At 53.8% G+C, this 18,043-nt stretch overlaps 1 pseudogene; it reads left to right on the top strand.

Annotated features, from left to right (window-relative positions):
* Positions 1–1,593: 1,593 nt before the first annotated feature.
* LOC141582184 (serine/threonine-protein kinase PAK 4-like) lies at positions 1,594–17,496 on the top strand (annotated as a pseudogene).
* The last annotated feature ends 547 nt before the right edge of the window (positions 17,497–18,043 follow it).

Raw genomic sequence — 18,043 nt, 5'->3', positions numbered from 1 at the left:
GGGCTCCCGCTGCCAAACCAGTTCCCCTGGCTGGCTCCCATCGATGGTCCTATCTCAGGGCCTCACCTTCCCAGCTGCTACCAGGGAAGCAGCCTGAGCCAGAAGGAGCAGGTGTGGAGGGGCCACATGGATCTGCACATCCTCCATCCTCTCACTAGAGGCATAGGGCTAGGTGCCATGCCAGCTGCGGGGTAGCCAGCTGAGAACAACACAGAAACTACACCTGCGTATGCCCTCATCCATTGCTGTCCACGCTTCCCCTCATCCAGGAAGCCTCCCTGCTGCCCACCCTGACATCCCTCCAGGGTCCCATGCTCCCACCACTCAGCCCTGACCACTCTGGGCTACTGCTGCATGGGGACAGGACTGTGCCCCACGAGAACTTCCCATGAGGTCAAAGGCTGGCTGGGTGACTACAGTGGCCACAGAGGAAGCCCATTGCTGACTGCTTACTGAATGAATGAACGAATGAATGAATAGATGCATTCTTCTCATTTTACAGATAAGTAACCTGACACCCCCAGAGAAGAGGTCACCTGCCTGAGGGCACTTCTATCTCACCAGCATCAGACCAGGTATGTGCAACCCCAGAGCCCAGGCCTGGAACAGCTGGGATGGGGGCTTCCAGGAGAGCAGGACCTGGGCCCCTCCTCCACAGGCACTGCGAGGACTGCCCCAGCCATCACAGTGGACCCCACAGACAGGCCCCCCACATATGCCCAGCTTCACCCCGAGCTCTTTGCTCCCAGTCACCCACTACCCCTCACAGCAGCCCTGTGGTGGTTCATCCACAGCACAGAGAGGTGGTTACTTGCCCAAGGTCACGGTACCATGTGGTGGAGAGTGAAACTCTGGCTGCCTGGCTCCCCATCCCATCTTTCTCCCGGCTCTCTGTGTGACGCCTCGACCAGCATATCTCCCCTTCGCCCCTTTGTGTTTTGTTTTGAGATGGAGTCTCACTATGTCGCCCAGGCTGGAGTGTGCAGTGGCTCAATCTCAGCTCACTGCAACCTCCACTTCCCCGGTTCAAGCAATTCCCCTGCCTCAGCCTCCCAGGTAGCTGGGATTACAGGTGCATCCTATCATACCCCGCTAATTTTTATATTTTTAGTAGAGCTAGGGTTTCACCATGCTGACCACGCTGGTCTCGAAGTTGGGGTGGTCAGGAAAGGAGTCCTTGCTGCTCTGAGACCTGAAGGAGGGGAGGGGCAGCCCTGTGCAGACACTAGAAAGTGAGCTCCAGGCAGAGGGACCAGTCCCTGCAAAGGCCCTGAGGCCTCCAGGGGATGTGAACAGAGAGGCGACGGAGTCTTGTGGGCCCGTAAGACACAGACAGTAATGTTCTGATGAAGGGGACATGGCCCCTCTCACTGTGTCTTTAATCAAAAGTGCCCTCTGGCTGTGTCTGCCATGCAGATGGGGTAAGGGGTGAGCAGGGAGACAGGAAGGAGGCTGCTGTCTCCTGTGGATCCCGGCGGAACATGAGAGTCGAAGGGACAGGTTAGGGGCAGAGGAGGAAGATGTGGGCCGGCTCACTGCTGCCACCCAGCCACCATGATTCTCTCGCGCAGTCCGCACTGAGACCCCGGAACCATGTTTCAGAAGAGGAAGAAGCAGGTGGCAATCTGTGCACCATCCAACTTTGAGCACTGCGTGCACATGGGCTTCAATCTCCATGAGCAGAAGCTCACTGGGCTGCACGCCAGTGGCAGAGGCTGATGGAGGAGTCGGCTCGCCAGCCCAAGCACCTCATCGACCCTACCTGCATCACCTCCATCCAGCCCATGGCCCCCAAGGTATGCGGCACCCACCACCACCTCCCCCAGCTCGCCCCCCACCCCGAGTGGCCTGGCCCTCACCCCACACTCGACCCTATAACCAACACCTTCTCAATTACATGGAAACGGAGATGTAATCCCAGCTTCCACCCTGATCCTGGGTCCCAGGCTGGCCCTTCTCCAACCCTCCACCCACTGCCTCCAAGTTCTGAGAACCCCATGCCACCCAACCTGAGGCTTCCCTGACCCGTCTGACAGTCCCCACACCAGCCTCCAACCTGAGCCTAATACCCTGGGCAGTATGCTCCTGTCCCTGGACCACACTCATCCCACCCTTGAGCCTTCCCAGAGTTCCTGGCAGTGGGGAACGGACCCATTCCCACAGGGTGACAGTCCCTAGTGCTGAGGACTTGGATCGAGGAGCCTGGAGGAGGTAACTGAACCAGACCAGGGGTCCAGGCAAGCTTCTGGGAGGAGGGGACACCGTGGCTGAGGAGGAGGAGGAGGAGGATGAGGAGGAGGCAGAATGGCAGCAGATTGAGGGGAAGCTGAGCTTTCATGTAGGAAATCACCCCTGTGGAACACTGCGGACTTTTTGGTTTTGGGGTTTTTTTTCTTGCCATCTAGAGCAAAATGGCAAGGTTGGGATTTGAACCAACTTCTGTTTCCAAGCCCCATGCTCTTAATCCCTCTCCTGCCTCCATGTGAAATTATAAGAGTTGTAGACCTGGTGTCTGGCTGTGGGCGGCATGAGGCTGACCTGGCAGGAAACTGTGCTGGACCTCGGGAAACCAGCCTTACAGCCTGGACTCTCTCCCATGGTTGGTGGGGACTGGGAAGGGTTGCAGGCCAGGAGGAGCTCGCCAGGTTTGTTTCCAGGGGGTGTAGATGGATGTGCCTGGACTCGCATCTCCCAGTGCCCAGCCCAGCCTGGCAGGGAGGAGTGCCAAGACCCACAAGTTGGCCATAGACACAAGTACAGTCTCGATTTGGAGGCCCATGGAAGGGCCCGTGTGGCCCACGCAGGACGCTTTTGAATGCCTTGACTTCTTTGCCACCACTTAAAAAGTGACAGACTTCACTTTTCAAAGCTGTTGGATTCTGGTGACAGACCAGCTGGAGCTGAGTGGCAGCTGCCTCCGCAGGTGTGGCCCTGGCTCTTGTGGGCCACAGGCCGCATGCAATCCCCTCTGCTCCAGGACCTGCCTGGCTCTGTGGCCACTGGCATGTGTCTCCAAAATCCCAGCCCCTGCTTGGCTCGCCAGATGAGAGGCCTGGCTGTGACTGTCCACCAGGAAATAGGGCACCTGAATTCACACACAGTGCCTCGTGGCCAGTGCTGACCTGGAGCCCCATGGGTGCTTGTGTTTGCTGCCCTGGGACAGGACCCAGGCCTCCCAGGGCCCTCTCCATCCCCTGGCTTTTGTTTTGTTTCATTTTAAGACAGAGTTCTGCTCTATCTCCCAGGCTGGAGTGCAGTGCCACTGCGATGTCAGCTCACTGCAACCTTCACCTCCCAGGTTCAGGCAATTCTGCTGTCTCAGCCTCCTTCCTGGCTCAGCATCTGGAGTAACTCCCAAGGGATTACAGGTGCCTACCACCATGGCCAGCTAATTTTTGTATTTTTAGTGGAGACAGGGGTTTCATCATGTTGGCCAGACTGGTCTGGAACTGCTGACATCACGTGATCCTCCTGCCTTAGGCCTCCCAAAGTGCTGGGATTACAGGCACCCACCACCATGCCCAGCTATTTTTAGTGGAGACCTTTTCACAATGTTGGCCAGGATGGTCTTGAACCCTGACTTCAGGTGGTCCTCTCACCTCAGCCCCCCAGAGGTGTTGAGATTATAGGTTTGAGCCATCGTACCCAGCCTCAACCCGCTGTTCTAACAGCAAAGTCTAGCCTTGTGTCCACTTTGCTTTCCTGGGGCCGCTGGGTAGGGTCCGGGTTCCAACAGACAGCCATGACCAGGAGAGACGGGGCAGCAGAAGGCCACAGGTTTTGGGGGATCAGTGTTTCCTGCATATTAGAGGCAGGCATCCAGCTACAGATGCCTGGCAGCCTGAGGAAGGTCCCTGTCAGCAGGACCACTGTTCTCAGCTCACTGTGGCCCCTGCACAACCACCTCATCAATCCATGGTTTAGCAAAAGTTCACTTAGCCCCTGCTGTGCGCCAGATGCTTATAGGTGCTGAGATATAGTGGGACCCGAAGGAGACAGGAAAAAACAATCCCTGCCCCCAGGAGCATGCACTGGACAGAGGCAGGAGCAGACAGATGCCTGCGTGCTCCATGTCAGCCGCTGTCAGGTGATCTAGGTGGAACACAGGCAGGGCAGGGGCTGGCATTTTAGATGGGTGGCCAGTGGAAGCTTGAGCAAAAACCTGAAAGAGTGGACAGAGAGAGCCACAGGGACCCTGGGAGTTGATGTTCCAAGCAGAAGGAGCAGCCAACAGGGCAGGAGGGGGCGGAGCAGCAAGAACACCTGTGTGCGTGGGAATAGCGCAAGGGCAGGGTGGGCGTGTATGACACAACTCAGACCATGGGGAGTGGGGACGGTAGAGACTTGGAATGCACTGGATGCCCTGCCTGGTTTCCACATGGGTTTGTATTTGGCACCCAGCTCCTGGAACCCCGTTGACCTCTACTTTGGGGCCAGGCCTTTGTGACTCTCCCTGTCCTCCACTCCTTGTCCTTTGTGGGAGCAAAGAGTGTGGTTTTGGGGCTCATGAACACTGGCTCCCACAGGGGAGGAAGTGCCAGCCCAAGCCTGGCCACAGCATCCTGTAATTTGTAGCCTTCAGCCTGATTATGGGGTGAGTTAGCTTCTGCCCTCCTTCCCTTCCACCCCACAGGGCACGACTGTGCTGCCCATCTGGGGAACAGGAGAAAAACAAGGGGTGCCTCTCTGGGATCCCACCCAGCCCAGGGAGGCTGCAGCCTGGCCATAGCCATCACTCCTCTGACCCTGCAGCGGCATCCCAGAGGGGGACGGGCCACCGCCCATGCCATCCTTACTCCACAGTATCTCATTTTGTCTCTCTCTTATCTCTGTGTGTGTCATGCCATCATGTCCCTGTGTTGGATGCCCATTCTGTGTCCCCCACTTCTTGCTGCACCCCCACCCACCATTGCCCGGGACCCCAGACTATCATGTAGGGCAGTAAAGGTACCAAAAATGGGGCCCTCATGCTGCTTCTGGGCGAGTTTGAGAACATGTCAGTGACACGCTCCAACTCTCTTCAGAGAGACAGCCCTCCAGCACCCGCCTGTGCCAGCTGGGAAAATGGAATAATGGAGGAGCTGGCCACCACGGCCAGAGTGGTCCTGGGGAAGGCAGGCAGTCTAGGCTGGATCACCAGTCACAGTGAGGCAGATGGCGACAGTGGTGACAGGCGACAAGTGGGGCCAGAGAAAAGGCCCAAGTCTTCCAGGGAGGACTCAGGGGACCCCCTTTCTCTGGACCTGACATCGGCACCCCTCAGCCTGTTGGTCTGGCCAGTAGGGTGAAATTGGCAGCTGGCTGGCCCTTAAACACCTATGAGAGGGCTGACGCCAACCACCCATGCCGGGGTGAAGGGTGACCCGTCCCCCACCCCAGGGCCTCCAAGGTCCCCTAACTGTTGCTCTCCCATCGGCACCTTCCAGCCCTGCCAGACCCATTGTGCATCTAATCCTGACCACCAATGTGTCTGTCTCATCACTGGGCCTCTCCCCTACTTAGGGAGCAGAACTGGGCCCAGGCACCCTTCACTGACAGTTACCTCTGTTTTCTGTTTCATATAGAGCCTCAAGACGTGGCCCCTAATGGGCCATCAACAGGTGGCCTGGCAGACCAGCACTTCTCCTCCTCCTCCTGGCCTCCCGCTTGAGCCCAAGGTACCCCCCAGCACTGGAGTGCTAGACCCCCACACCTCAGAACCCCAGCTGGTCCCTCCAGCCGGAGACCCTGCTGCTCTCATCACCCCTGCTCTTCCTGGGCCCCCTGGCACCCGCTTGCCACAGCGGGAGCCACAGCACATATCCTATGAGCATTTCCGGGCTGCCTTGCAGCTGGTGGTGGACCCAGGCGACCCCTGATCCTACATGGACAACTTCAAAATAGGCGACGGCTCCACGGGCATTATGTTCATTGCCACCGTGTGCAGCTCGGGCAACCTGCTGGCCATCAAGGAGATGGACCTGTGCAAGCAGCAGATGCATGAGCTGCTCTTCAGAGAGGTGCGAGAGCTGCTGCCCTGCTGTACCCTCTCCCTGCCACCCTCCTGCCCTGCCCTTCCTTTTCTCCTGCCATCCTCCCTCCCTGCTTCCCCCTGCCCCCACTCTACCTCCTCTCCCTGCTGTGCTCCCACCCTGCCCTCTCTCCTCTCCTTGCACTCTGTGCTGCGCCAGGCCCCCCTGCTCCCCTCACTGCTTCCCACCCCCAGGCCATCTCCACCCCGGGTAGGTCCCTGCCTGTCCTCACAGCATCCTCACCCACATCTCTGTCCCTGAGCTTCTGACCCAGGGTTCCTCGGCCCACTGACTACCCACCCAGTGTCGTCCAGCCCCCTCACACCCATTGAGGCCCACCTGGACTCCAGGGTAGTGTCCTCCAGACCTGCCCCTCCTGGGTTCCCCGTGTCCCACCCCAGTCTGTCAGCCCTGGGCCGGCAACTTCTCCCTATGTCTGCACAGTCCATTGTCTCCCACTCCAGGCCCCGCCCCAGGCTCCACGCAACCACCAAGTCCTCAGCACAGCCCACACATCCACCAAAAGGAAGTTTCTCACGTTCAGGCCCACCCCACCCCCATTCCACCTTAGACCCTGGCAGTGCCCTGCAGCATCCTGACAAGAGGAAGCCTGCACCCATTTTGCCCAGTGTATGAGGCCCCTCTCGCCCTGCCATGCATCACAACACCCAGCTGCACCAGGAGCTCTCCAGCCTAGGTTCCTCATTTGCCCTCACATGCACGCCTCTTTTCTCATCCTTGCCCAATACTTGCTTGTCCAGGGTCTCAGCCCTGAGCTCAAATGCTCTTCCCACCTCCCTTCAGCACCAACCCAGGACTGACCTGAGATGGGCATTGTCCCAGGGGAGCACTCAGAAGGGAGGTGTGGGCTTTAGGCTGCCTCTGAGGGCCATGTGGCTGGGGCAGTACTAGGGGAGGGCAGGCCAGGTGGCCCCATGGACACAAGCTCGATGTAGAACTACTGCAAGGGGACCCAAGGGGAGGCAGTGGCTGGATGTGAGGCAGGTCTGGGCAGCCCTCCTGCCCCTTTCTGCTCCACTCTGGCCACTTTTACCGCTGACCTGGCCCCTGCACAGGTGGTGATCATGTGGGACTATGAGCATGAGAATGTGGTGATGTACTACAGCTGCCTGGTGGGGGACAAGCTCTGGATGGTCATGGAGTTTCTGGAAGGAGACTCTCTCACCAACATTGTCACCCACACCAGGTACTGCTGGGGCCTCAGACTCCTCCTGTGACATGACCAGTTCCCCTGCAGACCACTTGGGGTGGGGCCACATCTCCAAACCAGCTGTGCGGTGTCCCCCTTTACCCCCTGGGCATGGGGTCATGTCTTCCATTCCTCCAGCTTCAGAGTGGGGTCAAGCTGTCTCAAGTTCCTCCCAGCCCAAGGCAGGGCTTCATTCCCCTCTGCCCCTGGGGAGCTGTCCACCCACCTGCTCACCCCCCCCCGCAGGATGAATGAGGAGCAGATCTCGGCCATGCCTGGCTGTGCTCCAGGCCCTGTTGGTGCTCCACAACCAGGATGTCATCCAACTGGACATCAAGAGTGACTCAATCCTGCTAACCCATGACAGCAGGGTGAGGGGACAGGTGATGGGCTGTGGGGGGTCAGGGTTCTCATGGTGGGGCTTCCCTGTCTCTCACCACCCCTTTTGAGGGTAGGTGGGCTTGACCCTCTAGGGCTGTGTTGAGTATCCGGGACTTTGTCCCTGATGCAGCTCAGAGCTGGGTTCCAGCACTTTGGGGGCTCTGTGCAGTGGGAGGACACAGGCTGCTGGGGGCTCTGCAGTGGGAAGGCACAGGTTGGTGGGGGCTGTGTAGTGGTAGGACACAGGCTGGTGGGGGCTCTGCAGTGGGAGTGCACAGGCTGTTGGGGGCTCTATAGTGGGAGGACACAGGCTCGTGGGAGGTCACAAGCTGGAGGGGACTCTGCAGTGAGAGGGCACAGGCTGGAGGGGGCTCTGTGCAGTGAGAGGACAGGCTGGTGGGGGCTCTCTGCAGTGGGAGGTTACAACCTGGAGGGGTCTCTGCAGGGGAAGGACACAGGCCAGTGGGGACTCTGCAGTGGGAGGGGACAGGCTGATGGGGACTCTGCAGTGGGAAGACACAGGCCGGTGAAGGCTCTTTGCAGTGGGAGGACACAGGCCTGTGGTGGCTCAGCAGGGGGAGGACACAGGCCGGTGGGGACTCTGCAGGGGGAGGACACAGGCTGGTGGGGGCTCTGCAGGGGGAGGACACAGGATAGTGGATGGTTTGTGCAGTAGGAGGACACAGGACGCTGGGGGCTCTGCAGTGGCAGGACACAGGCCAGTGGAGGCTCTGTGCAGTGGGAGGACACAGGCCGGTAGGGGCTCTGTGCAGTGGGAGGATATAGGCTGGTGGGGACTCTGCAGTGGCAGGACACAGGCCGGTGGAGCCTCTGTGCACTGGGAGGACACGGGCTGGTGGGGGCTCTGCACTGGGAGGACACGGGCCAGCGGGGACTCTGCAGTGGCAGGACACAGGCCAGTGGAGACTGTGCTTTGGGAGTACACAGGCTGGTGGCGGCTCTGCAGTGGCAGGACACAGGCCAGTGGAGGCTCTGTGCAGTGGGAGGACACAGGCCGGTGGGGGCTCTGTGCACTGGGAGGACACGGGCTGATGGGAGCTCTGCACTTGGAGGACACAGGCCGGTGGGGACTCTGCAGTGGCAGGACACAGGCCGATGGAGACTGTGCTTTTGGAGTACACAGGCTGGTGGGGGCTCTGCAGTGGCAGGACACAGACCAGTGGAGGCTCTGTGCAGTGGGAGGACACAGGCTGGTGGAGGCTCTGCAGTGGCAGGACACAGGCTGGTAGGGGTTCTGTGCAGTGGGAGAAAACAGGCTGGTGGGGGCTCTGCAGTGGAAGGACACAGGCTGGTGGGGACTCTGCAGTGGCAGGACACAGGCCAGTGGAGGCTCTGTGCAGTGGGAGAAAACAGGCTGGTGGGGGCTCTGCAGTGGCAGGACACAGGCTGGTAGGGGCTCTGTGCAGTGGGAGGACACAGGCTGGTGAGGACTCTGCAGTGGGAGGACACAGGCTGGTGGGGACTCTGCAGTGGCAGGACACAGACCAGTGGAGGCTCTGTGCAGTGGGAGAAAACAGGCTGGTGGGGGCTCTGCAGTGGAAGGACACAGGCTGGTGGGGGCTCTGTGCAGTGGGAGGACACAAGGTGGTGGGGTCTCTGCACTGGAAGGACACGGGCCGGTGAGGGCTCTGCAGTGGCAGGACACAGGCCAGTGGGGGCTCTGCAGTGGGAGGGCACAGGCTGGTGGCGGCTCTGTGCAGTGGGAGGGCACAGGCTGGTGGGGGCTCTGCAGTGGGAGAAAACAGGCTGGTGGGGGCTCTGCAGTGGAAGGACACAGGCTGGTGGGGGCTCTGTGCAGTGGGAGGGCACAGGCTGGTCAGGGCTCTGTGAAGTGGGAGGGCACAGGCTGGTGGGGGCTATTCCGTTAGCACTGGATGCTGGGCCCAGGGGCAGGGTTCTGGGCAGACAGCGCAGCCTTCACCACAGGCTTCTCCCTCCACTGAAAAGCCACTGCCTGCCCAGCACCCAGGTTGGGGTATGAACACAGCCCTATCTCTCATTCTTTGGACTGAGATTCTGAACCCCAGACTGTGGCACTGATAATGCAGGGTGGACATGACTTTCTGTAGGAAAGGGCCCTTGACTCCAATGAAATTTCTGCAGAACTGGATGACTCCATCCCTTCCCCCAAGGAAAATAAAACTGCACTGTCAGTCTAGGCAGAGGCAGAGAGAGCTGTTTCACCGTCAGTCCGTGGAAATCTCAGGATGTCTGCAGATATGTTTTGGGGGCGACAACTGTAGACCACCTGAAATTGTCCTCCCATGGTTGTGGGGGGGGGTTCACTGGAGACAGGAAGACCCATAGAGATCCTCGAAATTCAGAAAGTGGGTCAGGTGTAGTGGTTTACGCCTGTCATCCCAGCACTTTGGGAGGCCGAGGCGGGGGAATCACGAGGACAGGAGTTCGAGACCAACCTGACAAACATAGTGAAACCCTGTCTCTAGTAAAAATACAAAAAATTAGCTGGGCATGGTGGCAGTCACCTGTAATCCCAGCTACTTGGGAGGCTGAGGCAGAATTGCTTGAACCTGGAAGGTGGAGGCTGCAGTGAGCCAAGATTGCACCATTGCACTCCAGCTTGGGCTACAGAGCAAGACTCTATCCCAAAAACAAAAACAAAAACAAAAACATAAAGGGGTCTACAGTTCCTAAGAAGGTGTGGGGGGCCTGGTTGTTGTAGAGGTAGGCTGTGGCCCCTCACAGCCCCAGAGCAGGGCTGCCTTCCTCTCCAATCCAACCCAAGATGCTCCTGGGTTGCAAGACCCCAGGGCACAGGCTTTCAGGGCCACCAGTTCCCAGCCCTGCCTGACCTTTGCTGTCTGCAGTACTCAGGCCACTGCCCCCAAGAGCCCTAGAGGCCATGAAGGTGGGAGATGGGGAGATCCTGTGGGAGGTGACTCACCCAGGAGTCCCCACTGGGAGGTGGTAGAGCTCCCCAGCGGTCTGGCTCTGGAGCCCAGCTCTGACCTCTGGGCTGCACATCATGTCTGAAAATAGAAAGTAAAACACCGATTTCTGTGACAGTGACAGGGAGCACACGTGAGCCTTGTGGCTTCCAGGTGGGGGCCTGGGAAATATAGCTCCACCTGACGAGGTGGCAAGTGGCTGGAACCCACATCTGTGACATTTCTGGCCTCTTGTTTTGTGTGGCAAGAACCAAATGAGACGGGTTCTTCTCACATCTGGAAAGGTGCATTTTAGAAGTGCTGCTGGGTGCTAGAGAGGGCTTTGTGTCCGTTCTTTTTCTGAGTGGGTTTTCCCTTCCCTAGGCTAAAGGGCCTGTCACCTGTCTCATTATTTCCCTCAATGGTTCTGTCTTCCTCTGCCCTCCCCTGTCCTGGCTGTCCCACAGGTGGATGCAGATCAGGTTATTCTGTCTCACAGCCCCGTGAAGCTCTTCTCAAAGTACCATGGGAAGCAGAGGCTGGTGTCTGGGCAGGGGCCTGTGGTGGAGAATGCCCGGGGGTAACCTTTTGGTCTTACTCTGTCTGAAGGGAAGGGGCAGGGCTGGAGTCTTCCCTCCCTTAGCTGAGTGGGGACTGTAGTGAGGGATGCTGGGTGCTGGGGTGCATGGGTGATGCTGCGAGCTCAGGGGAGGGAGGACAGCTCCTGAGTGTGATCGGTCCTCATGTCTGGTGGTTTCCAAAAGCCAGTCTTCTTACCCCTGCATCAGAATCCTTTGGGGAGCATAAAATGCAGATTCCATGGTCTCTGCACTGGAGCCTTGGTTGACTAGGTCTAGGGTAAAACTCAGGAATCTGTATTTTTAAAAAACCAAAATACCTCTCCTAGTGGTTCTGTAACTAGGTTTGGGAACCCCTTCTCTAGTCTCTTCCTTGGGGTGCTCAGTCAGTGTATTAGCCAGTGGTAGTGAAGCAGTTACAGGGAGCTTGTTTTGGGAGCCTGCAGAATACCAGGCCCCTGTTCTCAAGCAGCTGGGTGATGCTGAGCCTGTCCTCTGTACCAGAGGTATGCCACACACTGAACAGGATGAGGAACAGGATGAGGCGCAGGGCTTATGAATGAATCAGGGGCTTGTGCCTGAGGAGGCAAGAATAACACCATGAGCAATAAAGGAGCGTTTACCAAGGCGTATGATTAAAGGCTCATAAGCTCACAGGAGTGTGCCACAGGTATTGGGGGGGGCAGTGGAGTATCCCTGGGTCAGGAATTGCCTTGGCTTCTTGGAGGGGTACAGTGGAGCCCAGCAGATAGCTAAGGTTTCCCAGGCAGGGGAAATAGGAGGTTGGAATGGGATAGGGAGAGGAATGAGAACAGGAGGGGTGGTGCCAGGGTGTCTGGAACCTTGCACGTTAACTTGAGGAGTCTCAGGGCAGTGGAGGGCAGGGCAGGCTTTATTACTGATGGGGCAATCTGACAGAATCAGGATTTGGGGGAAATTCATTTTGAGATTAATCCAAAACCACATCCAGTTAACACTGCGAGTTGGAATTGAGGACAGGAAGATGGAGGCAGATCTTAGAGGAGATAGACTGAAGCTGGCTTGGCCCTCCCCAGGGTCTCTTCTTCCTTGCTGATTCATGTTCATCTTACAAGATTTTAGCTCCAGCCCTCCTCCCTCTGCTGGACTCCCCAGCCCACTGAGGAGTCTCTTCTGAACTCAGCACTGACTGGCAGCACTGTTCTCAGAACACTGGTTTTGATGGGCTCTGAATGTGCTGGGCTCCTCGGGACAGTTTTTTTTTTTTTTTTTTTTTTTTTTTTTTTTTTTTTTTTTTTTGAGAAAGGGTCTCACTCTGTTGCCCAGGCTGGGGTACAGTGGTGCAATCGTAGCTCATGGTAGCCTTGACCTCCCGGGCTCAACTGATCCTTCTGCCCCAGCCTCTTGAGGAGCCTCCTGAGTAGACTGCAGGCATATGCCACCATGTGTAGCTGACTGTTTTATTTGTAGAGACAGGGTCTCACTATGTTGCCCAGAATGACCTGGAACTCCTGGGCTCCATCAATTCTCCCACCTCAGCCTCCCAAAGTGCTGGGATTTCAGGTGTGAGCCACTGCACTCAGCTGGGGACAGAAATTTTTATGTGCTTTTGCCCTCTGGGCCATGTCTGGCATAGGACCTGGTACCTGTCATGTGCCTGGTGACTGTTGGTGGGTTGCCCAGGAGCTGCCCTCTTTACCTGTGCAGTTGCAGCCTGCTCGCCAGCACCTGCAGGATTTGTGCCATCCTTGCTGGGCTCTGCTTGCTGCCCTCCTGCCTGGCTTGATCAGGACTGGGTTGTGTTCCCTTCGCTTGTGATGTGATGCATTCAGAAAGGCATCTTCCCCCAAAACTGTCCAGCATTACTTCCCTGAGCTTGCTCCAGACTGGGATTCCAGAATGTTCTTACCATGGATGAGCTGCAGATGGCCTTCCCCCTGCTTGACATGGTGGACGTGGAGCGGCGGCCGAAGACCACGGTACTAAGGGGCACAGGTTGGGCTGTGTCATCTGCACGCCTCCAGTGCCCTGCATTGGCTCCGTCACTCACCTTGCAAACCCTCCTGCAGAGCTGTGTTTGTCTCTGCTTCTGCATGTCTACTGCCTCCTTGGAGGCACATCTGGCTAAGGGTTTTGTTCCCTGGATTTATGAGAATGGTTCAGAGGCTGGGCATGGTGGCTCACACCTGTAATCTCAATGCTTTGGGAGGCTGAAACTGGAGGACTGGTTGAAGACCAGCCTGGACAACATAGTGAGACCCTGTCTCTACAAAAGAATAAAATTAATTGGCCGGGTGCAGTGGCTCATGCCTGTAATCCAAGCACTTTGGGAGGCAAAGGTGGGTGAAATCTCCTGAGGTCAGGAGTTCCAGATTAGCCTGGCCAACATGGTGAAACCCTGTCTCTACTAAAAATACAAAAATTAGCTGTATATAGTGGTAGACGCCTGTAATCCCAGCTACTCGGGAGGCTCCGGCAGGAGAAATGCTTGAACCTGGGAGGCGGAGGTTGCAGTGAGCCAAGATTATGCCATTGCACTCCAGCCTAGGCAACAGAGTGAGACTCTGTCTCAAAGAAAGAAAATGAGCCATGCCGATTGTCCCAACTACTCAGGAGGCTGAGGCAGGCGGGTTGCTGAAGCCCAGACATTGGAGGCTGCAGTGAGCTGTGATCACATCACTGCACTCCAGCCTTGGCCACTGAGTGAGACTTTCTCAAAAAAAAAAAAAAGAAAAAAAAAAAAAGAAAGAAAAAAATAGCCCAGATAAGCGACAGGCTTTACACCCTGTCCTCTCTGCATTGTTTGTAATTAGCTGGGAACCCCTTTCATAGCCCCAGCCTCCTTTCCGACAAGCAGTTCCAGACTTGCTGGCTGACCTTGCCAGTGCTGCCCAGGAGAGCCGCTGGCAGTTGTGAGGTGAGCTATCCAGATGGGGTTTCACGATGTTGACCAGGATGGCCTCGATCTATTGACCTCGTGATCCGCCCGCCTCGGCCTCCCAAAGTGCTCGGATTACAGGCATGAGCCACCGCACCCGGCCAACATTACATTTCTTAAACACAAAGACTAAATATTAAAAGCAGCCAGGTCCCCTCCCTTTCATACACACATACATCTCTGAAAGGAATAATTCGCCTGACAGACAACATGTCAACAAAAATTTAAAAACCTAGTACAACTTACAATGATTGGCATCATCTTTGGTGCACTAAAATCAAATAGCTATCCACTAAATTCTGAATGCAGAGAACATGACCACTAAAATCAAAACAGCAATTTTTGCTTCCATGTTATGAGGTTGGTGCAAAAGTAATTCCAGTTTTTGCCATTGAAAGTAATGGAAGTAGAACGCAGTGACTCATGCCTGTAATCTCAGCACTTAGGAAGCCAAAACAACTGGATCACTTGAGAAGTTAAGAGTTTCAGAACACCCTGGCCAACATGCTGAGACTCTGTCTTAACTAAAAAATGCAAAAATGAGCCAGGCATGGTGGCGGGTGCCTGTAATCCCAGCTACTTGGCAGGCTGAGACAGGAGACTTGCTTAAAACCAGGAGGTGGAAATTGCCATGAGCTGAGATCACTCCACCCTGGCAACAGAGCAAGACTCCACCTCAAAAACAAAAACAAAAAAAAGGTAATTTCAAAAACCTCAATTATGTTTGCACCAAACAACATAATAAGTCAGTTTCCCTCCCACTATTAACAATTGGAAATTAAACAAATGTACAAAATAAGCGTTTCCTGTAATTGGACAACAGATAGTACAGGGCTGTGATCCATGTAAGAAGAGAATAAATTACATGTGTCCTGAGACTATCCAGTTTTCGACCTGGAGATATTTTCAGCCTCACTGTAAAGGAGAAGGAAACCCAACAGAACACAGCGTTCTCAGTAAATTGAGGGATCAGAGCTCATGGAGGCTTAGGTAGCTACATTTTGGGGGGCAGAGAACTGGAGAGGTAAGGGGCATACAGATAAAAAGCTAGCAATTTTTCATAAAGATTTCTTTAAGTTCCTAGCTGACAACTAAGATGTGCATAAAAAGACCACAATCTCATGCAGCTAGGAGGAGAGCAGTTAGTGGAGAGGTGTAAGTCCAACAATTTCTGGATGTAAGAAAGAACTGGAACATAGACAAGCTCTGAAGATCCTGAGTGAGAAAACTCATTGAACACCTAGGGAGTACAAGAAAGCACACAGATGGATGGCAACTTCCTGGCAGCAGGAAGAAACTAGCTCTAGAATAACAGCTGCTGCAAGACTTCACCTAAGTTCCCTATAGATTCTCGATATCAGCCCTTTGATAGCTGTATAGTTTGCAAGTATTTTCTCCCATTTTGTAGGTTGTTTGTTGACTTTGTTAGTTCCTTTCACTTTGCAGATGCGCTTTAGTTTTTAATTAGGTCCCATCTGTCAATATGTTTTTCTTATCACTGCTTTGGGCATCTTTGTCATGAAATCTTTGCAGGACCTATGTCCACAATGGTATCTTCTAGGTTTGCTTCACTAGTTTTTATAGCCCCAAGAACACTGTGGGTTTTAGGTTTAAGCCTTGAATCCATCTTAAGTTGATTTTTGCATATGGTAAAAGGAAGGGGTCCAGTTTCAATCTTTTTTTTTTTTTGAGACGGAGTTTCGCTCATTACCCAGGCTTGAGTGCAATGGCCCGATCTGGGCTCACCGCAACCTCCGCTTCCTGGGTTCAGGCAATTCTCGTGCCTCAGCCACCTGAGTAGCTCGGATTACAGGCATGCGCCTCCATGCCCAGCTACTTTTTTGTATTTTTAGTAGAGACAGGGTTTCACATGTTGACCAGGATGGTATCGATCTCTTGACCTTGTGATCCACCCGCCTCGGCCTCCCAAAGTGCTGGGATTACAGGCTTGAGCCACAATAAACCCTTCCCTGTCCCTCTTCTGGTCCCACCTCCTGGCCCACCCCAAACCCAGCTCTGCCCCATGAAAACCACACGCTTGACCCCTCCACCCCAATTCGCAGCCCAGGGCGCTTTAACCATCCTGTTAGAATGGCATTCTTTCCCCTGCCTCCTCCCTGGCTGGCGTTTCAGCCCACCCTGGACGGGTTCGTTCTTGTCAAGTTGAAAAACGGTGGCTCAAGCCTGTAATCCCAGCACTTTGGGAGGCCGAGGCGGGTGGATCACGAGGTCAAGAGATCGAGACCATCCTGGTCAACATGGTGAAACCCCGCCTCTACTAAAAATACAAAAAATTAGCTGGGCATGGTGGCACGTGCCTGTAATTCCAGCTAATCGGGAGGCTGAGGCAGAAGAATTGCCTGAGCCCAGGAGTCGGAGGTTGCAGTGAGCGGAGATCGCACCATTGCACTCCAGCCTGGGAAACAAGAGTGAAACTCAGTCTCAAAAAAAAAAAAAAAAAAAAAAAAAAAAACAAGAAATCAATATGACCGATGGTAAGGATACCTCATCACCTCATGGATCTGACTATGGCGATTTCCGAGTGGGAAATAGAAAAGGCCAGCTAGATTATTCAAGATGCCTATGAGCAAAGATAAGCAGAGAGACATTAATTAAAGAAGCGATTCTGGTTTCTCAGTGGAATTAAGATGGAATAGCAAGGAACCAGGATTTGCTGGGTGAGAACGGACGCTGTTTCTCACTGTGGTGTCTCCAGGCAACACCTTTCAAATCTAAGGCAGAAAATCTGATCCCTGGGAAGGATGATCTCAAGAATAAGGCTGTACCATCCGTTGTTGAGGCCTCAGACATGTGTAAGGACATACCAAAGAGACTTCCGCGTATCTTTTTTTGAGATGAAGTTTCGCTCCTGGTGCCCAAGATGGAGTACAGTGGTAAGATCTCCACTCACTACGAACTCCGCCTCCCGGGTTCAAGGGATTCTCCTGTCTCAGCCTTCTGAGTAGCTGGGATTCCAGGCCATCATGTCCGGCTAATTTTTTGTATTTTTAGTAGAAACGGGGTTTCACCACATTAGCCATACTGTTCTCTTGATCTCCTGACCTCAGCTCATCTGCCCACCTCAGCTTTCCAAAGTTCTGGGATTACAGGCGTGAGCCACCATGCCTGGCAGCTTCTACATATTTAAAGACACTGTGCCTCACTCAGCAGCTTCATAGGAGCCTAAAGATAAAGAAAGATCTATTTTTTTATTTTAGAATTTTATTTGTTTGTTTGTTTGTTTAGAGACAGTCTCACTCTGTTGTCCAGAATGAAGCACAAAGGTGTGATTTCGAAGAGGAAAAGAGAGAGGAAGAGAAAGATAGGCTTTGAGAGACTGTCCACAGCTTTTCCAGCCCCTGCTGTGAGAGCCTTCTCAGAGGGGTCCACAGATTCTGCGGGGCAGGGACCAGCCACTCATACCATGCGCTATCTGAATTCTCAGTCCACAGAACTACAAGAGGCAGTCATCAATTATTGTGTTAACTAACTTCGTTCGGGGATGAATTTTTGTTACGCAGCAATAAATAACCGGAAAAATTTAATTTACTGACTTAGAAAATGTCAAAAAATATGTTGTAAAGTGAAAAAATTTAACAGTGAAATAACACATATGGTGCCACTTTGGAAACTGAAAACTTTGTATATGGAATTCACGTACACATAATATGTTTGCACAGACTATAATTTCAATGCTTTCTGTTAACTAACACTGGAGAATCAGTAATAAGGGAATAAATATACATATATAATTCTTTATATATTGTATTTATATATAAATATAGATTTTATATTTATGTATCTTGTAAGTATATATTATATATAAATTTATATACTTATATATTTATATTTTACAAATATTTACATATAAATATTGTGTATAAATTTATATATTTCTGTATTTATATAGTATATACTTATATAATTTCATTTGTTTATAAATATGTATGGTTTTATTATGTATATATGTACATATTTTTATTTGTGTATATATTTATAAATGGCTTTTCATCAATGGCTTTTTATCAATGAGGTAT

Source organism: Saimiri boliviensis, chromosome 19 (genome assembly GCF_048565385.1).
Source record: "Saimiri boliviensis isolate mSaiBol1 chromosome 19, mSaiBol1.pri, whole genome shotgun sequence".
Taxonomy (NCBI): Eukaryota; Metazoa; Chordata; class Mammalia; order Primates; family Cebidae; genus Saimiri; species Saimiri boliviensis.
Note: the sequence above shows the minus strand (reverse complement) of the source record. Positions and strands in the feature narration are given on the sequence as shown.